General features: G+C 43.7%; 1 protein-coding gene across 2 annotated transcripts in view; it reads left to right on the top strand.

Annotated features, from left to right (window-relative positions):
* SGMS2 (sphingomyelin synthase 2) overlaps positions 1–9,967 on the top strand; it is a 58,940-nt gene that overhangs the window by 35,725 nt on the left and 13,248 nt on the right. The window lies entirely within an intron of this gene.

Here is a 9,967-nt window from a genome sequence, read left to right as displayed (position 1 = left end):
TTTTAAAAGGAAGTTAGATAAGCACCTTGCCGGGGTCATCTGACCCCGGTGCTCTTTCCTGCCAAGGCAGGGGGTCGGACTAGATGATCTTCCTAGGTCCCTTCCGACTCTAGCTACTATGAAACTATGAAACTATGACTTCTTTTGGTTTTGCTTCCATGTCTACTAAAACTTTTCTCTACATCATTGCCCTGTCTCCTGTGTAGTATTTATATACCTCAAAGTATAAGACTTAGTTTCAAATGCCTTTAATCTTTATTAAAAAAAAAAAAAGTGAATGAGGTGAAACTCCTCCATGTAATACTTCTGTTGACCCATTGATTGTATGACAAAGATGCATCTTTCCATGCTGACAGATGAAAAATATACCCGGTGCATAAATGAAACACAACAAAACTTAAATGCTTATTAGAAAAATGTAGCTTAAATGCAAATCTGTAAAATTGGGGGCTGGTCTTGCAGACACTCGGTACAAGGCCTGGAGTCTGCTGAGAAATGAATGTGAAGGGAAGTCCTTGTAATGGCCTGGAATAGAAGTAAGCAATCTTTGGATCAGACTTGGTGCTTATGGGTTCAATTAGTTGCACTCATTTGAAATGTAATACTTGCAGTAGTAAGAGCTGGTAGTAGTCGTTTATAGGACTAGATCCTTAAAGGACAGGGTGTTTAAATATCTATGAGGAATAAATTTTTTCTTAAACAGTATTCATTCAATTTACCAATATAAATTTATAGAGAAAAAAATGGAAAAATGTTCATTTATAAAATATTTTTAGTCAAGACTTCTAGTTTTTAAATGAAGTGGTGGAAAAAATATTTTCATTTTAAAGGGAATGCCATGGCATGTTATAGTTGAACTCCTAATTTCATAGGAAACACTTATGAGGATAGGCTTTCTTATTTGTGCATCATTGCTATTTATGTAAAGTATCATTCATAAACAGAGAGAACATCATAAAGTAGTTGGCTATAACACGATGCAGTTTTCCATAGTTTGAAACACAGAAGGTATTTTATAACAGATAAGGTTGGGGGGAAGTTAGATTTTTTTTTTTCCTTTAAAAAATTTGACTACACAAAACATTCAGTTTGTACATGGGCAAAAAGGCACTGTTACATAGATCAGATTACCATGTAGAAATGCAATTTTAAATGAGACTATGAACCTTCTGTAGAGATGGGTCTCCCTTTTGAAAGTTCTGCCACCTTTTCTCCAAATATGAGTTCATAAGGGGTACATACTTTTATCTCCAGTGATCAGAGGGAGTGTAAATCCTTCTGCTAAATAGGTTACTTGAAGAAAGGGATCTCTGAAACGTGTATAGAACATAAGGCTTGAATACTGGGAAACAGAAAAATGAGTGGTTCCATTTATGAATGTTGCATTAGTGTAATGTTCCATTAACATAATCTGGTTTTACATTTTAAATTATAGTGGGAGAAACTGGAGCCAGACAATTGTGGAGAAGATATTTTTAACATTGTATTTTGGGAGATTAAAATAGCTTTGTATATATTGTTAGAAATGTCAAGTATAAGTCTAAGCTATTTTCTTGATGTATAATATAGGTGGTCCTCCCTGCCTGCCCCCACAGTGAACAATATCATACATACCACCACCGTTAACCTAAGTTTAAAAGTCCACAATTCATATCCAGACTTTTTTTTCATTTCTTTTGGGGGGTAAGGGCAGAGGTCATTAAAATTTTCATGCTTGAAATGGGCTTAATTGGTTGCTGACATAAAATGGGCATGGTACCATTAACTTTTTTATTTGATTACAAAGAAAATTAAATTTTGCTTATAATAGGTGTGTCTGCACAAGACACTTTACTGTGAAGTAGCATAGTTTACTGGGCAGTAAGCATGTGCATCTACTCATGCATGTAGATTCATAGATTGTTAGGAGTTGGAAGGGACCTTGTAGATCAGTGAGTCCAGTCCCCCTGCACTAGGCAGAAAAAGATAACTTGACCCCAGTGAAGTAACTGTCCAGTCTCCTTTTGAAGCTTTCCAGGGTAGGTGACTGCACCATCGCTGGAGGGAGTTTATTCCACAGTCTGGACACCCTGCCTGTGAAGGAGTTTTTCCTGGAAATGAGCCTGAAATGGCCTTCTGGGAGTTTGTATCCATTGCCCCTCGTCTTTCCCAAGGGTGCTGTGGTGAACAGCTGTTCACCAAGTTCCTGATGTACTCCCCTGATGTATAGTGGTTATCCACTACCAAGTCTTCTCTCAGTCTTCTCTTCTGTTGGCTGAAGAGGCCCAAGTCCCTCAGCCTCTCCTCGTATGACTTATCTTGCAAGTCCCTGACCATATGGGTGGCTCTTCTCTGGACCCTCTCAACTTTTTTCCATGTCCTTGATGAAGTGCGGTGCCCAGAACTGGACACAGTACTCCAGCTGTGGTCTCACCACTGCAGAGTACAGTGGGAGTATCACTTAACGTTAGTTTTGCATGAGATGCAATGGTTAATGCATGCCAGTGTATTGTTTGCCCTTCTGGCCACAGCATCGCGCTGCCGGCTCGTGTTCATGCGATGGTCGAGCATTACCCCTCGGTCCCTTTCGGCTGTGGTGCAAGTTAAATGGTCGCCACCAAGCCTGTAGGTATATTGGGGATTGTTTGCCCCAGATGGAGCACCGTACACTTCTGAGTGTTGAAGTTCACCTGGTTCCAGTCCGCCCAACTCTCCAGTCTGTCCAGGTCTGCCTGTATCTGCAACCTATCTTCTGCATGGCCATGTTCCCTCATAAGTTGGTGTCATCCGCAAACTGGGCCAGCAAGCCTTTTAGCCCCACTTCCAAATTCATGCTGACCACATAGTAAACCTTGCTGATCGTGAGTAAATTTGCTACCTGCAATGCAAGTAGCAAATTTTACTTGCAATTACTAACTGCACAGTAGTGCTCATGTAGACATCTGACTGGAAGGAATTTCCACCCAACCAGTGGCTCAGTGCTAACTGCTGTACCGGTAGATTGGGGCAGGGAGTGGGACCTGCCCCTCCCTTGCGGCCCTTTCCAAGTGCCTTGCCTGGATCAGTGAGCCAAGGCTGGGAGCTCCATGTTGCTGGGGCAAGGGGACATTGCTCCCTGCCTCTTGAGGACTGCCTGCTCCCAGAGTGGGGACAATGTCCCAGCCATGACCAGGGAGCCTAGAGCTCCCCGTGGTGGCAGCGGGAGCCCATTGCAGGGCCCCAGGAAGTGACAGCAGTTTGCTGCCATTAGCAGCAAATCTTCTCGCTGTTCCCTACGTGTGTAGACACCTGCCTGGGAGCATTTACTCATGAGTAGTTTACTCACAAGTGAACTACTCCTGAATCTAAAGCATGTGTAGATACACCCAATATCATTTCTAGGGTAGAATTTAAGTATACATGAGATGCAGATTCTAATTTATACCCCATCATTCAGAAGGGCAATGGATCTTCCTTCAATTGACCATGTACTGACCACAATATGGTTAGAGGTCTTTGTAAAGTAATCGTTCAGTACAATGAAGGTGGACGTTAGAATTTATTTATGCAGAATTATGGCAAGTGCATTTATAAGCTAAGGTACAGTATTAGCTAGGCTTCCGTTTTGTATTTTGACAACAGTTTTGTTAATTTTGAAAAGGAAATACAATGTTATTTTAGTTGCATCAGTTTTAAGATGAAAGGGGTGGTATCCATTTCTGTTGCTGTGTTTGCATTTCTATTAGGAGATATGAAAACAAAGGAAATGAAGAGGAAGTGTTTTCAGTGATTTAGAGCATTATGTGACTCTACAGTACTTTCTCACAGATCATTCAAAGGGGAAAACCAGCAAATGATCCTGACATGGCCTCTTTGAACTATAATTAGGGTTTTATTCCAAGTCTCAAATTCTTGTTTTGTAACCAGACATCCAAAACAAATAATCTGAAAGTAGGCATCGGATGGTTTGAAAGAGGTAGTGAGCACCTAACCTAGACTCCTGGTGAACTTTTTAGTATCGGGCCCGCCTTTGCCAGATATAATGATGATAATAAAAAATTACAATTTTCAGGCCCCCTCTCTGTTCAGGCCCCCAGCTGCTGCCTGGTTTGCCCATGCCTATGTCCGACCCTGCCTATCAAGAACGTAAGAACTTTCATTTACCAAGTCAGATCATAAGTTTGTCTTGTCCAGTATCTTGTCTTGCAGTAACAGTGTGTGGATTCTGAGGGACAGGGCGTATCCAAAATCCTCTCACTCCTTGCTCCCCTCTTACTACAACTTCCAGCATTCAAAGGTTAAGCAAATTCTGATTCAGAGGCTGCATCCCTGTCTACCATGTTCAGGACCTACTGATAGACTCCCCTCCATTAATTTGTCTGGTCTCTTTTGAACTGGGTTAATCTACCAGCCTCCACATCTTATGGCAAAGAGTTGCAAAAGTTAATTACAAGCTTTGTGAAAGAACTTCCTTTTGTTAGTTTTAAACCTGCTACCTAATAGTTTTGTATTGCGTGGCCTAGTTATACTCTTCTGAGACTTGTGTTTACTTTCTCTGCATCATTTACTATTTTGTAAGCCTCTAATGTCCATTCTCAAGAATCTCTCTTCTAAACTGAAAAGTCCTAGCCTGTTGTCACTGATTGGTTAATTGCCACCAGATGAAGAGGAATTGGCCTCTGTATAGCGAGTATCAGTTCAGTTGACTTTGGATAGGTGTCTGTATCACTGTGGTAACTGGTCTATGGTGTTTTTAAGGAGCCTAATTGTCCAGTGTTTAGGATGTTGGTCTGGGTCTCTGGCAATGTAACTTGAATCAGTGTTACAGACCTTTTGAGTAACTTCAAGCAAATGACCTCTTTCTGTATACAGTTCTGTGCTTCAGTTCCCTAGCTGCAGAACTAACAGTGTTGAACTTTCCTACCTCATGGACCTGTTGTGAAGATAAATGCATTGAATGAGGGCCATATAAAATAGTTGAAATCAGTTTGTATCCCAGACATAAAAGAAGTATGTTAGTGAGGGGACACAGCATCGCTGCTGTGTGCATTAATTGTTCTGTACATAAATGTGTGTTTATGTTATGGTAACTCTCCCAATATCGTATTCATGTCTTAAAGCAAAAAGGTTCTGCTTTGAAGAGTTGGAGTGTAGGGAAATACCTTCCTCCCTCCTCTCCCCCTCCCCACATCATACGTCAGGATCACACTGTTTCCTAAGTCTGGTTAAGTCATACCATTTTGAGTTTAGACCATATTAAGGGGCAGTGTGGAATACTATCACATTAGGCATTTTCTCCCTCAGCCTATGAAACACAGGGTCTTATGCCACATTTTTCACTATGTACTGAAGAGCTGAGGCAGAAACTTGAGGGAAGGAATAGGATTGTAGCCGTGCCTTTTTTGGGACACTGAAAAATTGTGGTCCCATTGCTTTCAGAATTGCCCAACTCTTTTATTAAGCAGGAGTAAAGCATTATGTGTATTCATTGAAAAAGTGTATATTTCTGTAAATTATGTAAATTGATGAAAGAAACAGATGAAATACCGTATCTGTGAAGCTTGGAACTATGCTGAAGAAATTGGAGGGAATGTATCTGAGGATGATCACAGTTGGTTGATCCTAGAAGATTCTCCAGCAGTGAATCTTGTACAGCTGTTGAGCATGTTGAATTCCAGCAACAGGTTTTATTATTTTTAATGGACAGATCTAGGAGAGCAAGACTTGCCTGCTTCCTTTCCTCCCTCCCATGTTGACTGTGTACAAGATGAGAGGATGTACAATCCTGTTGTAGATGAATCCAGAAACAGTTAATAGCAAACATTTAGTTTGTCATGTATTTGTTTTCTGTTACTTTATTGTCATAGTTTCTAGGGTCGGAAGGGACCTGAGCAGATCATTGAGTCCGACCCCCTGCCATGGCAGGAAAGAGTACTGGGGTCAAATGACCCCAGCAAGGTGTACATCTAACCTCCCCTTAAAGACCCCCAGGGTAGGAGCCAGCACCACTTCACTTGAAAGTTGGTTCCAGATCCTAGCCACCCTGACAGCAAAGTAACGCAGCTGCCAGCCAATTTCACAGGCATAGAAGCCATTTTCATGAGCAGAGCACAGCAGGCCCTTTCCCATGCCTCTGGCTGAGGGACCCTAGTGGTGGTGAAGATGAAGATTTCTGCCTATTGCCAAAGATCACAAACTTCCACCTTCCTGGCAATCTACGTCTTCTTCCTTCTCTAGCAGTTCCTCTGACAGTCCTCCCTCCACAGTCCTAGAGGTCTCCTCCAGCATTGAATCAATGAAGTCTTCATGGCAGAGGATGTTTTGGAGCCTTGTCCCCTCCTCCTGTATCTCTCTTGTCTGCTTCCAGAGTGACACCACCAACAGGCACCCCTCGCATTGCAGGCACTCCCCCACCTGGCTGTCACTGGAAGGACCCTGCAAGCTGCAGTCTCCACCACACCAAACCAGGACCTGGGTGGAAGCCTCAATGGTGAACAGCCCTGCCTGGACACACACCTCACAGGCACAAGCAGAGGATGAGCTGGCAGTGGTGGTGCCTCTGGCATTGCAGCATCCTCCAGCCATTTCTCTGGATCTCTTAACCTGCCTCTATTTTCTTGCCTCTCTTTCCAAGCAGACCTTTCCTAGCAAACTCCCCAGTAAGCTGGCTTGTGTGCTGCTCTTTGGTCCTGAAACAGTCCCTTTTCCCTGCTAGCCTGCTTCCTCTCACCAAGCTTACTGTAAAGGAAAGTGTGAGAGAGTTTCTGGACAAACTCCCCCTCGCTCTAGGCTCTAGTTAAACAAGGGGCTTAAAGTATTGGTCTAACTGCTGGTTTTAGCTGCTTACATAGTACTTAGGGTCAGAAGGGACCTAAACAGATCATCAGGTCCGACCCCCCCGGCCCTGGGCAGGAATGGGTGCCAGGGCCATATCACCCCAGCCAAATATCTGTCCAGCCCCAAGGTAGGAGAGAGTACCACCTCACTTGGGAGCCCATTCCAGAGCCTGGCAGCCCTAACTGTAAAGTGTAATGTCTCCTGATGTCCAGCCTGAACCTACTCTTTAACAATCTGTGGCCATTATTCCTAGTAACCCCGGGTGGTGCCCCGAGGAACAGAGCCTCCGCCAATTCCTGCTGGTCCCCCCCTGGGCAGAGTGATGCCGACTAGTTAAAGAAAGAAACTTAAAGGTTCTGTTTCAAAGAGGGGGAGGCAAACTGACTTGCCAGCTGCTTGCAAACTGCCCTGTTTGCTGCCTCTGGTCCCTCAGGAGTCTCCTTTTTTATTGTCTCCTGGGCCTGGACTGGATCCATCCCCTTGTTAGGGCTTTCATCCAACACAGGCTAGCAGCACTCCCAACTGCTCAGAGCACAGACCCAAAAACAACCCATCGAACAAACGCTCTGCAGGCCATGCACGCAGGCAGCCATGGCTCACTGACCTGCCCAGAGCAGGATCTGGTGCCAGGCTCCTCTTCCTTTTCCTCTTTGTCCCCTTGCTCCCAGCAAACTACCCTGTTTGCTCTTACAAAAATGTTTTCCTCTGCAAGTGGCATCACAGAGTGAAAACTAAGATGTAGCCCTGTGAAGCACACTCTTTTTGGGGGAGAGAGCATTTACAATTCAGAGTAACAAAGCATCTGTTTCCCTCTGTTAAGTCCCCTGTTTTTTGGTTTTTTTTTTCCACCCCACAGACGCTGCTGATGGGAACTGGGAAAAAACCAACCAGTGACAATCTGCCAGTATTGCTGCACTTACTGTGAAAAGGCCTAGGATGGGAGCATGGGATGGAGGGTATTTTTCGTAATATATCTTGGTTTATTCATATTGATCTGCCTGTTATGAGGTTTGCAAGTTCTTCTCCCTCCTTAGTTCCCACTCTGAAGAGACCAAGTGGTATTTAAGTCAGCATCTTTTTTCAGGAAAAAAAGGAGGTTTGTGGGTCCTAAAAATAAATGCCACACAAAATAAGGGCTCGTGTGTGTGTGTGTGTGTTTGCACAAGCAGAAGTTTTAAGGTTTAATGTCTATAAAAATGACACCGTATAACGCTTTTAGACTGTAGAGAAAATTCACAAGTAGACTATTTTGATGGCCCTACTGTCAATAAGATGGGGATGGGAAGGAAAACATTGTGACATAGCAGATAAATCACATTTGTTTCATTAACTTAAAAATACAGTTTCTCAAGATTTTCAAAAATGTACCCATTTCAAATTGTTTGCAACAAAATAGGACAAGTGCCTTTTGAGTCTTGCTACAAATAATGAAACAAATTTTGTCACACAGGGTGCTGACAGACATGGAGAGGTGGGGAAATCCTTTACCGGGAGAGGAATCACCTGAGCCTGACCTGGCTCACCCAGTGTCTGTGTAGCCTGTGCACTTCAAGGGGACTTTTTGGCACTTTTATCTAATAGCTGATTCAAATAGCTGTTGAATAAAAGTGCCAAGCAGCCCTGCTGAAGCACATGTGCTATACAGATGCTGAGTGAGCCGGGTTAAGCTGATGCCTTGCTTTTGGGCATGTGCTGCACTTGGCGTGAGGGCATGCTAAGTTTGAAAGTTAAAACCATTGGTTTTTTTCCATGCCTCTAAGCACCATGACTTCCTAAACCTTAAATGTAATGCTGGAGGTTGCAAGTGGGAGAAGAAGGGAGAAACACTGGTCATATCCTGTTCACTTTCCCTTTCAGCATCCACTCTCTGCCACTGTGAAATGCAAGACACTGGGCAAGATGGACTTGCAGCCTGATGCAGTAAATGGCAGCTCTTACATTCTTACAAGTTTCAAGACATTTAGGGCACCTATACACATGCCCAGTCCCTGCTAATTAGCATGTCAGAGCAGACTCAATTAAGCTAATTGGCAGTCTACAGCAACATGTCACATGTATTCACCATCCCCGTGCTTCAAAATTGGTGGTGGGGGCGCTTTTAACTGAAGTGCATAGAAGCTTCATTAGAGCGGCTCCTGAGAAAGAGCTGCTCTAAATAAAGCACCCCTTCCCCCAGGGCACATGTAAAGACACCCTTAATAATTTGAAGATTAGGCTCAGAGCTGGACAGCAAATATACCCAGTTTTTCCATGTATGTCTACAACAGATGGAAAAAAGTATTTCCGTGAACTGAGGTGACAGGAAACTTGAACTAAGCAAGCCTTTGGGCAGATACAGTGAACAGGGCTGCCATTTAGCAGTTCAAAAAAGAATGAAGAGCAAAGAGCCTGATTTGGATGAGCCGAACTTTGATTCTCCATTCAAAGGGCCATATAGTAACAGGTGCCCTACAAAGGGAAAGTACTTGTGTTGACAAAATAGCTGAATGGATTTGTGTGTGGAGGGCTTGGTAGAGTTGGTTTAGTTAGCAGGCATGAAGATGTGGCTGTGCAAATTAATTCTAGGTGGTATTGCATCAGAGGCTATAATAGGCTTGCAGTCCCAACTTATTTCAACAGCTACCTTATTATACCATGAGTTGTTTTGCTTTTTTCCTAAGTAGTTTATTCTTTTCAACTATATTCTGTGATCCAGCAGTGGGAGAGACTGGCAACTCTACCTTCCATCTCAATGACATAGAATGCCATGCCTTTCATACTACTATCCATTAGGGCTGTGCGAAGCTTCAGGTCCTGATTTGATTTGGAGGCAATTTGGCCTGATTCGGTGGCTAAATCTCTCCATTTGAATCGAATTGGGGGACCAATAAAAAGGTCCAAATTGATTTGAAGCCTCCAAATTCTTCTGGAGAAAGATTCAGTGATTTTAGGCAGTCCCTGCTTGCTGATGCAGGGAAGTGGACCCAGGCTGTGTGACGGTAAGTAGGGGGCAGGAGGAGGGAGGGCTTGGAGGAGTGGGGAAAGGGACCACAGGGGGGCCTCTGCTAGGCCCCATCCCCCACCTTGTCAATGGCTGCTCCACCTGGCCTCAGTATCCCAGCTCTTAAAAAAAGAAAAAAGCCCTGCACTCACTGGCTGCTTTAGTGGCCGTTGGGGCTTCTGGGGGTTCGTG

Source organism: Crocodylus porosus, unplaced genomic scaffold, assembly GCF_001723895.1.
Source record: "Crocodylus porosus isolate Cpor-Errol unplaced genomic scaffold, CroPor_comp1, whole genome shotgun sequence".
Taxonomy (NCBI): domain Eukaryota; kingdom Metazoa; phylum Chordata; order Crocodylia; family Crocodylidae; genus Crocodylus; species Crocodylus porosus.
The sequence above is the reverse complement of the archived record's forward strand: the minus strand, read 5'-3'. Positions and strand labels throughout refer to the sequence as shown.